Consider the following 21773-nt stretch of genomic DNA (forward strand, 5'->3'; position numbering starts at 1 on the left):
TTCAGGCCTGTACACTAAACCGTGCTGCTGGTTTCTGTAGTAAATGGAGATGGCCAGGATTATTGTAGCCTAGCTCCTTGGTAGGCTTTCTCTATCAAACAAAAACTACTTTCAGAAATTAGCCCTGGAGTGAGCAATTTGTGCAGTATCTCTGCCTGGAATGTGTCCAGGGCTGGCCTGTCAGAGCGATGTCTCTGGCTACATGGCATATAGCCCCTGTCATCTGAACACCTCTCAGCTACTAATGAAATTATCCTCACAAAGCCCCCGTGAGGCAGGGCGATGCTGTTCTCCCCATTTTACAGATGGGCGTTGCAAACTGAGGCACAGAAAGATCAAGCAGTCTGCCGAAAGCTGCACCCAGTCTGCCAGAGCTGGGACTCAACCCCCACGCTCTGAAATCCCAGTCCAGTGCTTTAGCCACTAGGCCGGCCTTCCTCTCCTAGGAGAGCTGGCCCCATGGCGGATGCCATGTGCTCCGTCAGAGCAGCCACCGCAGGGTGATGCAGCCATAGCCCCAGAAAAGGAGCCTGACCTGGAATCGGTGGCATTAAAGCGCTCGCGCTGCAGCTCCCTCTCCCAGGATCTCTTTGAAGCTTCACAAGTCTCAGAGATTATCGTCCGTTTTTGATATGGCTCAAAGCAAAGGGAACTAATTAGCCTCTGCCGTCATATCGGCTCTAAGGCGTTGAGCCTTGTGAAGCCAGCAGCAGAGGATTGACACTAATGCCACTCCATGCTAAGCCTCGCTAGAGCCAAACTGGCGCTGATCATGGGCCTCGCACTCAGGGTCCGTCTGTCGGCAACAGTTCTTGTTCTGTGTAGTCAGCCTAGACCGATCCACCTTCCCCTGCCAGCTGCAGCGGCTCGCGCTTCACCTGGGTGTCCGCAATCAGCTCTGTTCGCTCAGCCTCTCAAATCCTCACCAGCGAGAGAGATCTGCAGCCTGAGCCCAGCCGATAACCTAGCCGCCGATACGCGAGGCGGAATGGAACGTGGCTCGCTCGCGTGTCGCTGCTTTGGCCCTGCAGGGCGGGAATGAGCCTGTCTGTGAAAGGAGCAGCTCTCACTCAGGGCGGCTCAGCGAGCAGACGCGGAGCGGGACGGTGCAGGCTGACTCCATAGAATTGTTCTCTTCGCGTCCCCAGCAGCAAGGTGGGCTGGGTGAGTGATCCTGGGAGCGAAGCAGCAGCTGCTGCTACGGTTACAGTGCATAGCTGTCCATGGCACCGCAGAGACGTGAAAATGAGGGGGTCCCCTGCTTCAGGCAGCGTAGTCTATTCCACACAACCCAGCGAGGGCTGAGACTCTGTGGGAGGAGACCTATAAAGGAGGCAGCAGCATCTAGTCAGTGGGCTGGGAGTCAGGAGACCTGCCTTCGGTACCCAGCTCTGCTATTGCCTTTGGGCAAGTCCCTTCCTGTCTGTGCCTCTTAGGCTAGGTCTACACTGCAGCGGGGGTCCGACCTAAGATACGCAACTTCAGCTACGTGAATACCGTAGCTGAAGTTGCGTATTTTAGGTCGGCGTACCTAGCGGTGAGGACGCGGGAAAGTCGACCGCTGCCGCCGACTCCGCTGCCGCCTCCTGCCGAGGTGGATTTCCGGAGTCGACGGCAGAGCGATCAGGGATCGATTTTACCGCGTCTTCACTAGACGCGGTAAGTCGATCCCCGAAAAACCGATTGCTACCCGCCGGATCGGCGGGTAGTGAAGACAAAGCCTTAGTCTTTTTCCTCCTACCCTTTGTCTTGCCTGTTTAGACTGCCAGCTCTCTGGGACTACCTAGCACAAAGGGGCTCTGATCTCTGTTGTGGACTCTAGGTCCTACTCCAATAGAAATAAGTGTGAGTTAAAGGGTTAATACGTGGGGGAGAGGGAGGGAGCTGGTGCCCTTGGGGCTGATTCTGATCTCTCACTGGTCCTACGCTGGTATGTCCCTGGTGTAAGTGACAGCAGTGCCTGACCCAGCAGGAGCCTTGGGACCAGTGTGGAGGTGATGGATGGCTATACCTGGCGCTCTGCAGCTGGAGGGTTTAATCCTAGATTGAAGCTTGTCGTGTGGCAGGCAGGGGCTGGAGCAGAGCTGCTGGGCTGCCAGGTGCCCTCTGAGTCTAAACACTCCCCTGTTTTTGATCTAACCCCTCAGACCAACCACTGATTACCGCTTCCCTGCTTGCGCTCTCCTGGCTAATGAGGCTTGGTGCGGGATTGAGGTGGAGGAGGGTGTGCTGCATTGGAAAAGATTTTTTTTCTGGAACGCAGCCACTCGCCCTGACAGCGTGCAGAGCTGGAGCCTGGCTGGAGGACGCCGCTCGTAGCCGTGGATCAGTTTCCCTAGGTTGCGCTGGTCCAGCAGCAAGAGGATGCTTGTTGGTAGCTTGGTTTGAGTTGCGTGTATTTGGGGAAGGGTGGGGCAGGGCCAGGGGTACTAAGCTGCCAGGCATTAATACACATGACCGATCGCTTAGGAAGCTGCTAGTGCCTGCTAGGAATTAGTTGATGCTGATGCATGTCTGATGATACACATGCTGGCAGCTGAGCCCAGATTTCGCTTGGGCCTTTCCCGCCCCAGCGGCGTTCCAGCAGGGCAGCTTGGTATCTGAACTTCCTCTCCCCCACCAGCCAGGATGGGCGTTTGCGTTGGCTGGTGGCAGCTCTGCAACAACACCCCTTCCTGCCCCCCACCCCCAATTCTCTGTGGGTGTCTGCACATGAACCTGTTTAGTGCAATTAATCTGGGATAACTTACTACCACTAGCACTCGGTGGGAGAGGAGCATTTAAATAACCAGTGCCTCTTTGTGGGGATGAAACACACAGCTGGGAGCCAGGAATTCCCAAGGTCTAATCCAAGCTCTGCCCCCCCCCCCATGACCTTGAGCAAATTGCTTAACCTCTCTGCCTCAGTTTCCCCAGTGGGGACTGCATGTAATACTGACCTCCCAGGGGTGTTCAGAAGATTGAAGTGTCTATCCATTCCCAGGCAGCTAGAAAACCAGTTTGAACCATGAAGTTTGCCCATGTCCTCTCGGCTGCTCTGATTCCGTTACAATCAGTACCTTGCTGTCAGAAGCTGTGTAGCCATAGTAATCGTTACCAGGAAGCATCTGTAAATCACCCCACCAGGGAACTGTACCGGGGTGGGGGTGCAGGGAAGTGGCTGTCTGCAGTGGGTGGGGAGGGATTACTCTAATTGTATACTGCTGACTGTGTGTATGCTGATGGGGGGCAGTGGATGGACGTTGTCGGGGGAAGCTGGCTGGAGAAGCTGTTTTCGGGGGTAGATTAACACTTGGGACTCTGGCTAACGTCCCAGGGTTTGAGTGAGGGTGTCAGCCATGCTGTGGGGAGTGCTGCCTGTGCTGATGGGAAGGGTTTCTGGGCACTGGAAGCTGGGGCAGACTGAGACCCCTGGGTAGAGCCAGCTCTGCTGTGATCCTCCAGCCTGTGCTACCCCCACCCCCCATCCAAGCCCCAGCAGGCTGTGGGAAAGGCAAATGTTCTGGGATATGCAGGGCTGCCAGCTGTTGGCAAGAGAGAAGGGGAGAGGTTGGTGCTAGCACATGCAAGCCTGTAGTGTTGTATGGGGCCACAGCTGACACCTTGTGTATCCAGCGTGTGCCACTATTATGGTTTGGGGCAGCCCTCGGGGATCATGGGGATCTAGATCAGTGAATCCACCCACTGCCCAGACCCCTGCTGGGGATGGGGAGGCATGATTTGACCAATGATAGCTGACTAGCGAGAGCATGGGGGACATGGCTGTCACGGTGTGGGGTTCAACCTAGAATCATAGACTATCAGGGTTGGAAGGGACCTCAGGAGGTCATCTAGTCCAACCCAGTGCTCAAAGCAGGACAAATCCCCAACCAAATCATCCCAGCCAGGGTTTTGTCAAGCCAGGCCTTAAAAACCTCCAAGGAAGGAGATTCCACCACCTCCCTAGGTAACCCATTCCAGTGCTTCACCACCCTCCTAGTGAAATAGTGTTTCCCAATATCCAACCTAGACCTCCCCCACCGCAACATGAGACCATTGTTTCTTGTTCTGTCATCTGCCACCCCTGAGAACAGCCTAGCTCCATCCTCTTTGGAACCCCCCCTCAGGTAGTTGAAAGCAGCTATCAACCCCCCCCTCATTCTTCTCTTCTGGAGACTAAACAATCCCAATTCCCTCAGCCTCTCCTCATAAGTCATGTGCCCCAGACCCCTAATCATTTTCATTGCCCTCTGATGGACTCTATCCAATTTGTCCACATCCCTTCTGTAGTGGGGGGACCAAAACTGGATGCAGTACTCCAGGTGTGGCCTCACCAGTGCTGAATAGAGGGGAATAATCACTTCCCTCGATCTGCTGGCAATGCTCCTACTTATACAGACCAATATGCCGTTGGCCTTCTTGGCAATGAGGGCACACTGACTCATATCCAGCTTCTCGTCCACTGTAATCCCCAGGTCCTTTTCTGCAGAACGACTGCTTAGTCAGTCAGTCCCCAGCCTGTAGCAGTGCATGGGATTCTTCCATCCTAAGTGCAGGACTCTGCACTTGTCCTTGTTGAACCTCATCAGATTTCTTTTGGCCCAATCCTCCAATTTGTCTAGGTCACTCTGGACCCTATCCCTACCCTCCAGCATCTCTACCTCTCCCCCATCTTAGTGTCCTCTGCGAACTTGCTGAGGATGCAATTAATCCCATCATTGATAAAGATGTTGAACAAAACCGACCCCTGGGACACTCCACTTGATACCCGCTGCCAACTAGACATCGAGCTGTTGAGCCTGACAATCTAGCCAGCTTTCTATCCACCTTTATAGTCCATTCATCAGTCCATACTTTTTTAACTTGCTGGCAAGAATACTGTGGGACACCATATCAAAAGCTTTGCTAAAGTCAAGATATATCACATCCACGGCTTTCCCCATATTCAGAGCCAGTTATCTCATCATAGAAGGCAATCAGGTTGGTCAGGCATGACTTGCCCTTGGGGAATCCATGATGACTGTTCCTGATCACCTTCCTCTCCTCCACCTGCTTCAAAATGGATTCCTTGAGGTCCAGCTCCATGATTTTGCCGGGGACTGAAGTGAGGCTGACTGGTCTGTAGTTCCCTGGGTTCGTTCTTCCCTTTTTTTAAAATATGGGCACTACATTTGCCTTTTTCCAATAGTCCGGGACCTCCCCCGATCGCCACAAATTTTCAAAGATAAGGGCCAATGGACCCAGACCAGTGAGAGCTTGTCACCATTTCTCCTGTAACCCTGAGTGCCTTAAAACGCTCTGATGTCTGGATGCTCCTAGCCAGGATACAAGCATTGCACTGAGTGTCTGTGTGTTGAGCTGCCCTGGTTTAGCAGCTCTGACTCCAGCCCCCTGCGTGTTACACCACAGCCACGCTCTGGTCTCCACCAGCCTTGGTTACTACTAGCCAAGTGACCCCAATGCACCAACGGTTCCAAATTTCCCCCAACTGTGCCCTGAAATGGCCGCCTGCCCCTGGAACGTTCAGAGGAGTACTAAGGTCGGTCGCTCCTTTCAAGAGAAGCACAGCAGCTGGTTGCTTCAGCTGGAGTTACCAACCCCTTCAGGTGAAACCCCGCACTGGGCTGACTTAGAGTCAAAGTAAAACACTTCGATTAAATAAGAGGCTTTCAGGGAGTCCATGTGGAACTTGGAAGGGATAAAGTCCAAAACAAACAAAACAGCAGAATGCTTTCTACTGACTAACACTTAACACGACAGGCTTTGTTCAAGGTAGTTTCCTTACCAGTCGACCTGCCAGCAGGATGGCTGGCCACCCCTGTGGTCAGGATCTGCCACCACTGTGGTCAGGATCTCCCACCAAGTCCAAAGGGGCTTGGTTCCTTTGTCGTCTTCAGTGAAAGATCCCTGGGGTTCACTGCCCCTCTCTTTTATAGTCTAGTCTCCGCACAGCACATTTAAAGCAAAGGGGCCAGGGAGTCTGGAGAAGGTTCCATGCTGGTTTTTTTTCTGCTGGTGCTTTCTGCACTGCACATTGATCTGTCCCTGCAGCCTCAGAAATGCCAGTGAATGGCCAATTGTCTGTGATTGCCACTTGACTGTGATTGCACCTGGAAGGAGGTGCTGGTCTCCTTTGTTGGGGGCAGGGAGGGAACCTGTTTACCCACTCCCCAGGTTTATCTGGTTCAAACACTTTAGTCCCATATTTCCTTCATATTTGTACAGTCTTTTGGGCATTTACCATTCACACATCACACAGGAATATTAATGATCAGTGTAGGGTTGGTTTTTCCTGTGATAGATTGACACACATCAATTGGTGTACCCTGAACTGGTCAGGTAGCAAGTTTCACCTGGCCTGATATCAGTGAGCCCCTTGCCCTCTGGCAGTGGGATGCTTTTACCAGCCCTATTAATAAAGCACTTCTTCAGGTGTGGCAAGGGAATAGAAAATTCATCACTTGTTTGGTTTTTGCTAAACCTGTGCCAGTAGGACTGTCAAATCAACTGATAAATCTAACTTCTCAATACATAACCTGTCCCTTTCTTTAGCTTCCACTCCTCCCTCCCCCCTCAATAAACAATTTAATGATTGCTATTTATTCATAATCCCATGCATACCTGCAGCTTCTCCAGAATTGGTGCCCCATCTCTGGCAGTGTGTTCAACAGTGGTTTAATGTACAAGATCTTTAACAAATTTCAAATATTTCCAGGTTGAGACACTGATTTTTCTACTAGCAACCATCTGCAATTGCAAGGTATTTTTAGCAGAATGTTTATTACTGAATGTTCCATTATGTTATGTTCTCTGTGCTGTTTGTTGCTAATACAGGACATGAAAATGACAAAAGAAATGGGCCAGACTTCTGCTCCAATTGAATCTAGGTTACCTGCTGAAATCCATGTTGGCTGTTTAAATCAGACAGACGCTGCAGTGAGCAGTAGCAGGCGATGGCTTGTGAACCAGCAAGAGATTTTATTTAGCCTGGGGGAGCAGTCCCTGCACAATAAGCAGGAACTGCCCTGGTTTCTCTGAGGCGGGCCTGGGGTCTCATTGATTTAGTGCTTTGCAGCATCTTGTAGTCCAGCATGTCTCTGAGGCCCCTCTCTTGTGAGACCCACGCAGATATTTTTTTCTTCATAGCAAATCTGTACATTGCTCCCGCTTATGCCGATCACCTGACACCCACACAAGGTGGGCCCTGTGGCAGGGGCTGAATGCATGGCACAGTCGGTCTGTCTCTGTTCTGCTGAATTTCAGACATTGTTTCTCTCCATGGCAATTGTCCTCTGCTGCAAAAGGCACAGTGGATGCCTGGCAGGTATTCCCCTGATGCATCCTGGGAAACGGTTTCCTTCTTTGTCTGACAGCTGAAGCCCTGTGACACTTTACACAAAGCCATGAAATGCAATTAATTCCCCCAGTAAAGGGCACGGCAACATTTTAACCAGCACCCTGGGGATTGTTTGCCTCTCGCTTGCGTTCGGAGAGGACAGCGTGCTGTCTGGGGCTGCTGTTCTTTGCAACACAATGCACCAAACTAGCGCTCCAAGAAGCCCCCACTGGGGAGCTTGGTCTCAAACCTTCTTCCAGCTGCACGGTGGGACCCTGGGCAGCCGGTGCTGACTTACAACACCTATGCTGCTGTCCCCCACACACAAGGAGAGGCGTGTGTCCATTTTTTCAACCCAGTACGCACGCCTGTTCCACCTGACTCACACCGGCGCTAGCTCGAACACTGCACCCTTCTGAGTGGTGTCAGGCCAGTTCCCCGCACAGGCCAGAAAGTCTTGGAAGTCCTTGATGCTAGAAGAGACTGTTCTCTATGAAAGGTCCTATGGACTGGTAAGAGGCAGGAAGCCAGTAGATGACTCTAGCAATTATTCCTAACACCTGATAGAATTGAATACCCCATTCTCCTTTCTGTGGCTTTTCTGAACCATCCCAGAGCAGGGATATAATTCTCAATTAAATTGTATAGGATGATGCAAAAACAAATCTACAGGAAGGTTTATCCTCCCCTGTTAAATTCTCTAGGGTTTTCCATAAGGGGTTTTTTGGGGGGGTCAAACCCACTATTTAAAATCTTGGCCAGCTGCTGTTTTCTCTGGGCTGTTTGCCACTCATGTAGCACCACCGGCCACGCAGAAAGAGGCCAGCAGCTCCAGCGTAACATGCTGGCTTTGCGCCAGCTGGTCAACGAAAGGGCTTTCAATGGCCATTCAGGGCCCACCGCCAGGCCCACACAACAAAGGAGCCACTTGTAGGGCTGCTGGGAACAATGATGAGCTGCTGGGGGCGGGAATCCTCCCAGTCTCTCTCACAAATCGCCTTCTCCAGCAACAGAGACCACTTGTGCCTCCGCTCTGGAGGCAGCAGGAAGGCCGGACCCAGAGCCCTCTGCCATCCTGCACTGTATGTAAATACGGGTCACAAACCCAGGGTGAATTCCTAGTCCCATTGAAGTCAATGGCAAAACTCCCAGTGACTTCAACAGGGCCAGGAGTCCATCCAGACTAGCTCCTGACAGAAGCAACCTGCTGGCACATGCCCTGGGGTTGCATCTGATGCTGCTGCTGACTTATTTGCATGTGAGATTTTGCATGTGTTGAATTTTGTATTCCTGGAGAGATCCTAATCTTCCCCCAGGAAGCAAACTTTCTCATCCTTTGGCTTTTATCCCTGGAAATCTCACTGCTCTAACTCGTGCTGCGCTTCAGTCCATTCCTTTTATGTCCCCAAACTAGCGAAACTGAGGTTTGGAGTCTTGCTTCTTGCCCTTTGCTGTCTCTGAAGGCAAAGCGGCCTTTTACTAGAACATGATCCCTATGTGCAGACACAGTTGTACAGCACAAGAGGTCTCTGTCTTCCCAAGCCTGTGGTCATACTAGGCTGTCTTCCGCTGCCTCCTTAGGTGCCGTTTTTGGGGGAAGCACTGGAGGGTTTCACAGTAAAGCTGTGTTGGGAAAGTAGGAGCTCTCAGGACCACCGGCTACACACCAGAGCACATCACGCAGCACCGATTCCATGCCTTTTAGGCTAGGCTGGAGACAGACTGAACTTCTCAAATGTAGGGGAGGGGAATTAGGCACCTAAACCAAAACTGGTGGGTTTTATGGCCTCTCCCCTGAGGTTCTCAGCACATTGGGAAACAGCCATTTTTAATTTGGATCCTTAAATCTACCTTTAGTTGTCTGACTCTAGACACCCACACTTGAGAACTTCAGACTGCAGCCTAAACTCCATCAGAGGCCGCAGTCCAGATCGCGGCCCCGTGTACTGGGTGCTGTGCAAACATAAGCGAAGACTGCCCCTGCCTCAAAGAGGGACTTATTACAGGTGGGTATTGTGTGGTGGGGGAGATATGGGTGACAATAACCAGAATGCAAGGCTGAATGTATTAGGTAAGCATACAACTTGGAGAATCCATATTTTATTATAGACTCTAGCCCCAGAAGGGACCATCATGATCCTCTAGTCTGACCTCTTGCACATCGCAGGCTACAGAACCTCACCCACCCACTCCTGTAATAGGCCCATAACCTCTGGCTGAGTTACTGAAGTTCTCAGGTTTTCAGAGTAGCAGCCGTGTTAGTCTGTATCCGCAAAAAGAACAGGAGTACTTGTGGCACCTTAGAGACTAACAAATTTATTAGAGCATAAGCTTTCGTGGGCTACATCCCACTTCTTCGGATGCAAGAAGTGGGTTGTAGCCCACGAAAGCTTATGCTCTAATAAATTTGTTAGTCTCTAAGGTGCCACAAGTACTCCTGTTCTTTTTGAAGTTCTCAGATCATGGTTTAAAAACTTCAAGTTAGAGAATCCACCATTTACTCTAGTTCAAACCAGCAAGTGACCCCATGCTGCAGAGTAAGGCGACCCCTCTCCCTCCCACTCCCCAGGGTCTTTGCCAATCTGACCTGGGGCAAAATTCCTTTGCAAATACTGCAGTCAGTTAGATCCAGAGCATGTGCGCAAGAGACACGTGAGAGAGAATTCTCTGTAGTAACTCTGAGCCTTCCCCAGCTAGGGTCCTATCTCTGGCCGTTGGAGATTTGCTAATAGCAGTCACAGAGGGGCCACATGCCATTGTGGCCCACCTCATTGTACCATCTTCTCCATAAACTTACAAGCTCCATCTTAAACAAGTGAGGGTTTTTGCCCCTACTATTCTGTGGAAGGCTGTTCCAGAACTTCACTTCTTTGATTAGACACCATCTAATTACAAGCCTACACTTATGGATGGCCAGTTTGTATCCGTTTGTTCTTGTGTCCACATTGGCACTTAACTTTAACTCTTCTCCCTCCCTGGTGTTTATCCCCCCGATATGTTTGTAGAGAGCGATCATATCTTCCCTCCTTCGTTTGGTTAGGCTAAACCAGCCAAGCTCCTTAAGTCTCCTCTCGTAAGGTAGGTTCCCTGTTCCTCGGATCATCCTAGTAGCCCTTCTCTGTACATGTTCCAGTTTGGATTCGTCTTTCTTATACATGGGAGACTAGAATTGCACACAGCATTCCAGATGAGGTCTCACCAGCGCCTTGCATAATGCCTTGTATTAGATCATTAAGGCATGAGAACATCCTCTAAAGAATGAATCTAGTCACTTTAGCAGGAAGGAGGACACCTGATTCACTATCAACTATGACAACTACAAGGAAGAAGTTTCTGAGTAATCAAAATGGGGAAAACTTCAAACTCCCTTTCACAAATCGGAACTTCAAGACGTCACTGTTCTCTGGAACCCGGAGTCATGTACAATTTGTAGTACAGCAAGTCAAACCACATGGGAGGATGTATTAACTCTGTAAATTAGTGGGCGTTTCCTTCGCCCCCTTCCTTCCCTCTCCTGAAGTAATGAGGGTGTGTGTGTGTGTGTGTGTGTGATATTTCTATTTAGATTAGCCAAGGGGTAAAACATCTTGGCCTATTTCCTTCTTCCTGATGTGACCGGGAGACCTGGATTCTATTCCCAGCTGTGCCACTGATCCGCTGGGTGACCTTGGGCACCTCTGTGCCTCTGCCTTTCCTGCCGCTGTTTGTCTTGTCCATTTTTAGAATGCTGATTCTTTGGAGCAGAGATTATCTCCTACTGGGTTTTCAGCCTCCGTGGGAGGCTCTCTTTAGGGGCTATGGGAATGTAGTGTGAAATCCCCTACTGCTGTCACCATTAATACTTTTTTTTTTAATGATTAAAAGTGCTAACTAAGCCTCCTGACACCCAGACTGCCATCAGCTCACTGCATGACCTTGATTGACTAGAGTAAGAACCCAGGAGTCCTGACACCCCACCCCCCACAAGGTGTAAGTGACTATCTTGATTACAATAGTAGCCTGGCAATGGGGGATTTCTTCTGCCACTCTGAAAAACACAAATGGGGACATCTTGCCCCATTTCACTTTAAATTATGCTAGCAAGGCTTCAAATGTTGGAGATAAAGATTTCACTCAGACGTTTCTATTCCCTTAGCAGGACTGTTGTGTTCTGCTGCGTTGTAAGAATGTACCGACCCGTTTCTCTCCAATAATCTTGTTTCACTGATTTTAAATTTGGAAGTCTGACATAAAGCACTGTGAAATGTTGTGCATCATGACTGCCACACCTCACTCCAGAGGTGGCTGCATTTCAGCGGTGGATTAATTTCCCTATGAGCTGTGGAGCTTAATTTTGCAACTAGCATAAAGAAGCATGACACCATTGAAGTCAGTGGAGTTGTGCTCACTCTAGTGGTGAATTTGGTCTCCCAATATGTAAAGTGCCTTGAGGTACCATTGGATGGAAAGTGCTGTATGAATTTAAAGTCGCACTATTACATAATTTTTTTTTTTTTTTTTTTTACAGCCCTGCTACTGGGAAAGTTCCTGTTTCAGTCAGGCTTTAATAGTGTGTAGTTAATTACATTTAATTAGAGCAGTGGGAATGGGATGAGTATGACACGTGACTGCATCACAAATGAAAAGTGTGATTGCTCCAGAGAAGGTGGGAGAGTGGATGAAGCTTTCGAACAAGTGCTGGATTAATTTAAAACTATGGGCAGATTTATCATTAAAAGGGAAGTGGTTTCTGCAGATCCATGGTTTTCAGTCTGTGGTCCTCGGACCCCGGAGGTCTGCAGACTGTCTAAGATTTCCAAAGGGATCCGCACCTCCATTTGAAATCTTTTAGGGGTCCGCAAATAAAAAAAAGGTTGGAAAACCCCCCTGCTGTAGATCTGGAAACTGAGTCTGACGAACCTTTTCATGGAAATCTTTGTGTCAATTGCTGCCCAGTTCAGGGCTTTCCTACGCAAGACACTTGCACAGGTTTTACTGCAGGAGCGAACTGGCGCAGAAGACTGGGTGCATGGTCTGATTTTGGTTTAAATCCGGCTTCCTTGTGTTAGAAACAGCCTTGGGCTGTCCATGTCTTCACCGGAATTCGCACTGCTGGAATTTAAATTGGTGCAAGTTTGAAGAGGGACAAAACCTCATTGACTACTGGTGCACAGCACCTTCCATCAAAGCATCGCCTACCACTCTGCAAACCTTGGTCCTCCCAACACCCCATGAGGCAGGGAAGTATCACCATCTCCATTTTACAGGTGGGGAAACTGAGGCACGAGGCAGTGAGCTGACTTGTCCAAGATTGCACCTCATGCTGGTGGTAGAACTAGGAGTCCTGACTCTATCTGGGAATTGCCCGGTCTTCCTTAAATCCTCTCCAAAAGCCCTGTGTATTTCCTCCCTCCTGCAGAAGAAGCTGCAGCCTCAGCAAAGCTAAATCTCTCCCCTTAAGCTGGGGCTGCCCATGCTGGCCATTTTCCTGAGGAGACATCAGTGGAAAGGTTGCTGAATGGTGCCTAATTATAGCTGCTACAGTGTCTAACTTTGGCAGAGGCTTCCCTGAGGCAGCCTTTCCTGAGAGAGCTGCAGCGCCAAAAATAGATTTGTGGGTGGTTCGGAGCTTTCATCCTGCAGTGAGGCCAGGCTGTCTGGTGCTTAACCCCAGTGGGGACAAGACAAGCGCTGAACCAGCAGCGCTGTGCCTTTGATCGCTTGTGGCTTGCTTGGCTTCTATGGCGAGAGTGGAGGCGACTGTATACTGAGTGTCTTTACTGCCATCCTCTTGTAAAACCCTGGAACTGGCTCTTATTCTCCAGTAGGTGGGGGCAAGGGAGCCTGGTGATTTGCATGCATCCACCCTGGGAAGTGTCTGTTGGTAGGACAGCACAGAGGGCTCCATAGAGTGGCTATGACAGGGCTGGCTCGGGGGGGGGGGCTTGCTCCTACTGGCCCGCATCTCTCAAAAGGGCAGCGTTCACTAGGACAGGATAGGCAGAGTGGAAAACTACTGCTGTTCCCATGAAAGGGGAGAACATCACCCCCCCCCACACACACACACACACACAAGCAGCACGTAACCCTGGAGGCAGCATTCTGTGGGCATTACAGCCAGGAATAGAACCCAGGAGTCCTGGCTCTCGTCCCTTGCTCTGCCCTTGCCTAGACTAGGAAAAAGTGCTGGCTTTTTGCTGAAGTTAGCGAATGAGTCTTTCGCACCCAGGACTTAACGCTTTCAAAGACGGGTAACTGGTTGTGGTCGAGCCAAGGTGCTAAACCCTATCTACGATGGGCACTAAGCAGTGTTTAAGTCCTATTTGCTAATGCTTGTTAAAAGGAAAACCACCTTTCCTTAGGCTCTGTCTTCACTGCCAGGAGATGTTGGTGCTCTCACTATAAAAACACATGGGCTAGTTAGCTTGCTGTAAAATCCTAGGGGAGACAAGACACAGGAGTTTTTACCACGATGTAGCCAGGTGAGGTCAAAGCTATCCCCTGCACCTGTGGTTGAGGCACCTGGCTGCATCACAGTTAAAAACGAATGTACTTGTCACCACTAGGGTTACGTCTACAGGACAGAGATTATCCTGGCCTAGCTAGGTGGCTGTGGCTATACCAGCATAGCCCCCGGTGTAGATGCAGCAACGGAAGGGGGTTTTCAGTCGCTGTAGCAACACCACCCCCGACTGACAGTAGCTACACCAATGGAAGGGTTCTTTTGTTGACATAACTGTGTCTACACTGGGGGTGAGGTTGGCATAGCACTGTAGCTAACTTTGAAGTGTAGACCAGGAGTAAAACTTACAGAAAACTACCCTGTTCTAGCTAGTTACCCAAACACCTTTTGGGGCAGTGATAGATGTAGCCATATGTGTTTACACAAGGCCACTAGCTCTACTCTCCGCCCTTTGGGGCGGTATAGTTAACGTGGGTGTGCCTCGGTTTCTCCGTGGGATGATGCATTACTTGCAGTAGAGTTTGTGAAGTTTAATGATCCAAGGGCTTTGGTTCTCTGGGGGGAAAGGAGCTGCAGGCGTGAAGGGGATTAATGCTGCATTTAAAAATAGCATTCGTACATCCAGCTCTCTGCTAGCAAGCCCAGACCATCTTATTCCCAGTGCGGCCACTGCTGTGCCACAGAATGTGAATTGTCCATACTTTCCTAGGGGAAATAAACTGGAAAAAGTGCTGTGCCTGGGACTGCATTCCCCTTAGTGCTATCCATGAAACTCTGCAGCCCCAGGGGGAAATGACTGATGCAGTGCCATGCTCCTGAAGCCCCTTGTGCACATACACCCCCCCCCCCCCAAAAACCCCAATCCATTGTGGCTGCCAGGTAGCACAGAATGAGAATCCGGGGAGCTTGGGTGCTCTGATAAGAGGCTATGGAACAGTGGCACCTGTTTACTCAGCAGATCTGCTTCCTGCTTCAGAGCCAGATTTGCTGAGCTCAAGGATAAAAATATTTGTTAATCCTGCCGAGCCAGCTGGAGGCTGTTCCCACCTGTACATCCCCAGCAGTGCTGTGAGGTTCCAAGCAGGGCTTCCATAGGTGGTATTGCCATTCAAAAATCACCAGTCAGGTTTAAAAAAAAAAAAAAAAATCAGGATATTTAAAAAAACCAACCCAAACTCTGGGTTTTTCCTTTGCCTCCCGGCTGTGTGTGGGGTTTGTTGCTTTTATTTATTTTTATTTTTTTTAAAGGAAAGCTGAAATTTAAACATCCAACTCCAGAAGTTGGGGCTTGAAGGAAAGCCCCAAATACTGGATTGTGAGACTCGCCATAAAATCACAAGAGTTGGCAACACTGCGGGGACACACCGGGAATAATCTGAAGGCGACAGGGCTGCCCCACTGTTTCTAGAGAGGCAATCTCCTGCCTCTAAGGCGATGGTTACACTACAGACCTTACAGTGGTGCCGCTGTAAGGTCTCCTGTGTCGTGCTGGTGGAGCTAGAGCCTGAGCAAGCTTGTATACCGATTTAGGAAGTGACTGAGCCCCAGATCTGGCGGGCAGAGTTTCTGGGGATAGTAGCAGATGCTGAACTTTACAGCAAGAAGTCAAAGGGCAATTATTGCCCAGAGGCAGCAGGGTTCCCTGGCATGGAATTTATAGATGAAATCTGGGAAACAGCTAGACGTGGTCATTTTTACAAGACTCTGGAAGGGGTGTGTGATCTCTCACCCGCAGCCACTCAAAGCTTCAGCTGCGCTCAGTTTTGAAGCAATCTCATAAAGATGCAGCACAATCTCTGGATGGAATCCTGGCTGCCCAGCTGTTTCCGAAGAAGGCCTTCAGCCTCTGTTACAGGGGCTGATGCAGAAAAAGGGCAGAACCCGGCTCTTAAGTCCCAGGTTGAGTTTGTGGCGCTATCCAAAAGAGGAAAAAATATATTATTTGGAGGGGGGGGGGGAGGTGAGTTCTGTGGCCTGTGACAGAGGAGGTCGGACTAGATCACAATGGCCCTTTTGGGCTGGGGAGTCTATGAATCTACTTGCAAACTGGGCACATTTGAACTGGAGTAGCTGGAATCTAAAGATATGTGAGCTTTAGTCTCTTCCCTATGAGTAAAACTGCTTTAAACTTTTTTTGGGGGGGCGGGGGGGATGCTGAATGGGACAGCTGGGTTGAGTACCTTGCTGCTGGCTGTGGCTGATGCATAGCTCTTTGCAGGAATGGACTCATTCCTCTACCTTTTCTCCCCACCTGCTTCCCCTACACACATGAGCAACTCCTAGTGAAGCACGAAGCCTGATGACACACTTAGTTAAATTCTGCCTTCAGCCAAATGCCCGCACTTCAGCGGTTGTTGCATGGGTGTAACTGAGAGCCTGTTTCTGTGAAAGTGATCATTGGTTGCGTATCTCTTCATTACTCTTTGGCTCTTACATTCCGCATCTCTCATCGGAGCGTAACAAAGTTATTCAGAGGCCCAATTCTGCAATCCCAGTGGGGTGTCCTCGTCTTACAGACTTTGTGGGGAATGACACTGTGGCAATATGGAGGTAGGATTTCAAGAGGTTGAAATTTCTTGATCAAAACAGCTTTTCGTAGATCGAAAAATAGCTTTACAGACTTACTGAAAATTTGTTTAGTACATTTTTCATTTTAGGATTAAAAAAAAAATTATTGGGAGGAAAAAACTCCCCCCCTCTCCCCCCCCCCCCCCCAATCAGTGGGGAAAAATGTTTCGTGTTGAATCTCATTTTCAGTTTTAAAAGGTTGGTGTGTGTTTGAACACCAAATCTTTTTCATAAACAGTTCTTGAAAACTGAATTTTTCAGCATCTGGCTTTGGTTTTAGTTGAATAAACATTTTGTGAGCAGTTCTGAAAAATATTAAAATTTTCCTGTGGGGAAAAATTGGCTTTTTTTTTTTTTTTTTTTTTTTTTTTTTTTTTTATAACCAGCTAATCTGTGAGATGGTAGCAGTTCTGGGAATAGAACCGGCATTTCTACTCACAGGTCCTTGCTCTGCCTGCTAGATAAACTTCCATAAATAAAACAAGCCTTTTGCACTTAACTGTGCTGGTGAAGTTTAGATGTCTAGAGCATTTTCAGGTATCCATTCATAAGCGCTCTCTCGCTAAACTTACTCATCGCTAGATTGAGGTGAAACTTGTCTGTGGGTTTTCTTTCACAGTCAAAAACACTAATCTCTTCCTGTTCAATCCCGTCACAAGTCTGCTTTAGACATGAGGTGTGTCAGTCTGCTGCTCTGGACCTGCTCTAAATGAAGCTCTGCCAGGACTCTGGTGCAGTGGTTTTCTCCCCCCCCCAGGCACACATGCACTAGAACGAGAAGCCTGCTTAGCTTTGGCGCTTCCTGGGTCCGACCTCCAGAGCATACAGCACCTCTGTTCACACCATGGGCACCCCACAGTGAGTCCATCTGGATAGGACACCTGGGGAAGCCAAAGAGCCATGCACCCCAAGGTCGCAGTCAGCAGTGACTCTCAGCCAGCTTTGTAAAACAGAAGGTTTATTAGTCGACAGGAACCCAGCGTAGAACAGATCTTGTTAGCGCAGAAATCAGGAACTTTTAGCAAAGCCCATCTTCAAGGAGGGGGAATCCAGAACTCGGGGCCCTTGGTGGGGGGGGGGGCCCAACCCCGAGTCCCAAACCAGCAGACTGACTCACTTCCAACTGCCTGGCCTCAGTCACACCCCCGTTGTGCCTCTCCTCCATCCTTTGTCTCTTTCCCAGGCAAACAGGTCACCTGGTCTGCATCTTTCACTTTGTTCTCCAACACTTCTGGCTGCTTCTTGCAGAGGAGGGGGCCCGGCCATCAGTCGCCAGGTTACAGAGTGTCTGCCATTCTCTGCCGACTGGCTGCCTGGGGCCAGTCACACCTGCCCTCTAGGGGTCCCTGCAACAATCACACACCCTTATCCCACCACCTAGATGCTTGAGTAATCCATAGGGGAAACTGAGGCACACACAGTAGTCAGAGAAAACGTTAAGAACATTCCCACTTTGTCCCAGTGGGTCAGCACAGTTCTCTGGGATTATACTGCCTTTAAAGGAAAGCGCAAATAGGGTGACAAGTAATTGAGAGACTTGAGAACAACCTATAATGCAGCCATGGCCGAACTGTGGCTTGTGAGCCACATGTGGCTCTTTTACAATTAAGTGCGGCTCCTGGAGCCCCCTACGCACCCCTCTCCATTCTCTACCTACAAGACTGGGTGGGGGAGCTCGGGGCTTCTGTCCATTGAGGTCAACTTGTATTGTGCGGTTCTCGCTCTCCTGCCTTCGCTCCCTTTCCCCTTCCCAAAAGGACTGATGAGGAAAATCAAAGAAATCTATTGCAATATTGATGTGATGCGTCATATGCAGTAAAGTGCTTTCATTCTGCTTCGAGCGCCAATCCCTGAGTCATGCTGTGTAGTGGTGTTTAAAAAAAAAAAAAAAAGTGGGTAAACTAACCTAGGCTGAACTCCGTATTCCCCAAATGAGAAGTGGGTAAACTCTGTTTACCTTCGACTATACTACTGCGTAGGTGGCAGATAAAGTCCGCTTTCTATTTAGCTAGATTTACCATAACCTCATGCTGTTCAATCTCAGGAAGCAGGGCTTCAAGAAACACTCCGGGCTTCGTTTACAGTCACAAAAGCAGGATGCTTTAAATCTAGGCTGACACCTAGGTAGCATTTATGATTCTAATGAATGGTAGGAGGGAAAGCAGCACATAAAGACAATGGATTTCAAGAATGCAAACTTTAGCAAACTCAGGGAGTTGGTAGGAAAGCTCCTGTGGGAAGCAAGTCTAAAAGGAAAAACAATTGAAGACAGTTGGCAGTTTTTCAGAGACCTTATTAAGGGCACAAGAGCAAACTATCCCACTGCATACAAAAGATAAGCAGTATGGCAAGAGACCACCCTGGCTTAACCAGGAGATTTTTCAATGATCTGAAACTCAAGAGTCCTACAAAAAGTTTGTAATTTGACCTAGTTTCCAAGGATGAATATAAACAAACACGAGTATGTAGGGACAAAATTAGAAAGGCCAAGGCACAAACGGGATTAAACTAGCTAGAGACGTAAAGGGTAACAAGACAACATTCTATAAATACGTTAGCAAGGAAGACCAAGGACAGGGTGGGCCCATTACTCGGGGGAGGGGGGGAAACAATAACAAAATATTGGAAGTGGCAGAAATGTTAAATGACTTTTTTTTGTTAGCGCTTGGAGGTCTAACAGTGAATGCCAGTGAAAACGAGGTAGGATCAGAGGCTAAAATAGGGCAAGAGCAAGTTAAAAATTACTTAGACAAGTTTAGATGTCAAGTGACCAGGGCCTGACAAAATACATCCTAGAATACTCAAGGAGCTGGCTGAGGAGATATGAGCCATTAGCGATTATCTTTGAAAAGTCATGGAAGACGGGAGAGATACCAGTGGACTAGAAAAGGGGAAGGATAGTGCTCATCTATAGAAAGGGAAATAAGGGCAACCCGGGTTATTAGACAAGTCAGCTTAACTTCAGTATGCAGAAAGATAGTTAAGCAATCAATTTGCAAACACCTATAGATAACAAGGTGATAAGTAGCAGTCAGCATGGATTTGTCAAGAACAAATCCTGTCAAATCAACCTGATAGCTTTCTTTGACAGGGTAACAAGCCTTGTGGATGGGGGGAAGCAGTAGATGTGGTATATCTTGCCTTTAGCAGAGCTTTTGATACTGTCTCCCATGACCGTCCTGTAAACAAGCTAGGGAAATCCAACCTAGATGGAGCTACTATAGGTGGGTGCATAACTGGTTGGAAAACTGTTTGGACTGTAGCTCACGAAAGCTTATGCTCAAATAAATTTGTTAGTCTCTAAGGTGCCACAAGTACTCCTGTTCTTTTTGTTCCCAGAGAGTAGTTATCAGTGCTTCAGTCATGCTAAAAGCGCATATTGAGTGGGGACCCACAGGGATCAGTTCTGGGTCTGGTTCTGTTAAATATCTTCACCAATGATTTAGATAATGGCATACAGAATACACGTATAAAGTTTGCAGACGATACCAAGCTGGGAGGGGTTGCAAGTGCTATGGAGGGTAGGATTATAAATCAAAAGGATCTGGACAAACTGGAGAAATGGTCTGAAGTAAATCGGATGAAATTCAATAAGGACAAATGCAGAGTGTTCCTTCCTAAGTGGAGTAATCTATTGCACATATACAGAATGGGAAATGACTGCCTAGGAAGGAGTACTGCGGAAAGGGATCTGGGGGTCGTAGTGGAACACAAGCTAAATAAGTCCAAAAAAAAGCAAACATCATTCTAGGATGTATTAGCAGGAGTGTTGTAAGCATGACACAAGAAGAAATTCTTCCGCTCTACTCTGTGCTGATTAGGCCTCAGCTGGAGTATTGTGTCCAGTTCTGGGCGCAACATTTCAGGAAAGATGTGGATAAATTTGAGAAAGTCCAGAGAAGAGCAGCAAAAGTGATTAGGGGTCTAGAAAACATGACTTATGAGGGAAGATTGAAAAAAATGGGTCTATTTAGTCTGGAGAAGAGAAGACTGAGGAGGGACATAAGTGTTCAAGTACATAAAAGGTTGTTACAAGGAGGAAGGAGAAATTGTTCTCCTTAACCTCTGAGCATAGGACAAAAAACAATGGGTTTAAATTGCAGCAAGGACAGTTTAGGTTGGACATTGGGAAAAACTTCCTAACTGTCAGGGTGGTTAAACACTGGAATAAATTGCCTAGGGAGGTTGTAGAATCTGTCATTGCAGATTTTTAAGAGCAGGTTAGACAAACCCGTCAGGGATGGTCTAGATAATACTTAGTCCTGCCATGGGACTGGACTAGATGACCTCTAGAGGTACCTTCCAGTCCTATGATTCTATGACTGACTAGATAAAATCCCTCCCTGGGGGTGTAATCTCATTGGAGCCAGTGTTACACCAGGGATGGATTTGACCAGTATTTGTAGTTCCCCTGATTGTGCCTAGCTGTGGCATATACAGCAGTGCATCTGAGACTGCCTTCTGTATGCTGCATCTAAGGTAGTTCAGACCACTGTACCTGTCTAGCAGGTGCTTCCTGTGAACGAGTCTCTTCCACAAGGACGTCCTAGTACTCCTGCCTTTCCTCTAATCTAAAATCAATTGCTGAGGCTGAAAATACCTGTCTTGGGGGTGGGGGACTAGAAACAAGCCCAGGAGCCAATTCTTCCACTAGATAAGTACAGGCAACTCTCACCAATTCCAATTATGAATTGTCTGTACAGCACAATGGGGCCATGATTGCTATTGGCACTGCCGTGACACTAATAAAGTGCAAATTTGAGGGCAGACTATTTGCTCAGGGTAGGCGATCCCTGTCGATAGTGCTGCCTGACTCCTGGGTTTCAATAAATGACACACATTGACCTCCCCATCTGTGCTCCTTGCCTACCAATCTGACCTCCGTTTCCCTTGCTTAGTTTTGCCAGTGCTAACAACTGAGCTCCAGACTCCTGGAGCAGCTAAATGCCAGTCAGACCAGCCTTCTGGGAGGTGGGCTTACGAGAGACCATCCGAATAGGTCACATGCAGCCTAAGCCAAACTGGACACCCTGCCTCTAAGAGCTGGAGGGTCTCCTTGCATTAGCTTGTGCCACCAGTCCCCTCTTGTCTGAGTCTCTAGCCTCTGCCAAGCCTGCCTGCAAATTCAGAAAGATTGAGGAGGGAACACCTGATGAGCAGAATTTCTGGGGCCAGTAGCAGATGCGGAGCTAATGCTCTAAAGCAAGAGGTCGGAAGCCATGTGACTCGAACCATCCAGGAAAGTGCAGTTATGGCTCTGAGATGGGACTGAGAGGCAGCACAGTCACTTTCCTGGGGTGAAATAAGGGAAATGGCTCGACTTGGGCATCTCTACAAGGTACTGGAAGTGTGTGACCTCACTAGCGGCCAATCACAAAGCTTCAGCTGTGCTCCGCGTTCTGAAGCAAACCTCCTCAAGATGCAGTGAAATCTTGGCCCTGTTGAAGT

This window comes from Emys orbicularis, chromosome 1, assembly GCF_028017835.1.
Source record: "Emys orbicularis isolate rEmyOrb1 chromosome 1, rEmyOrb1.hap1, whole genome shotgun sequence".
NCBI lineage: Eukaryota > Metazoa > Chordata > Testudines > Emydidae > Emys > Emys orbicularis.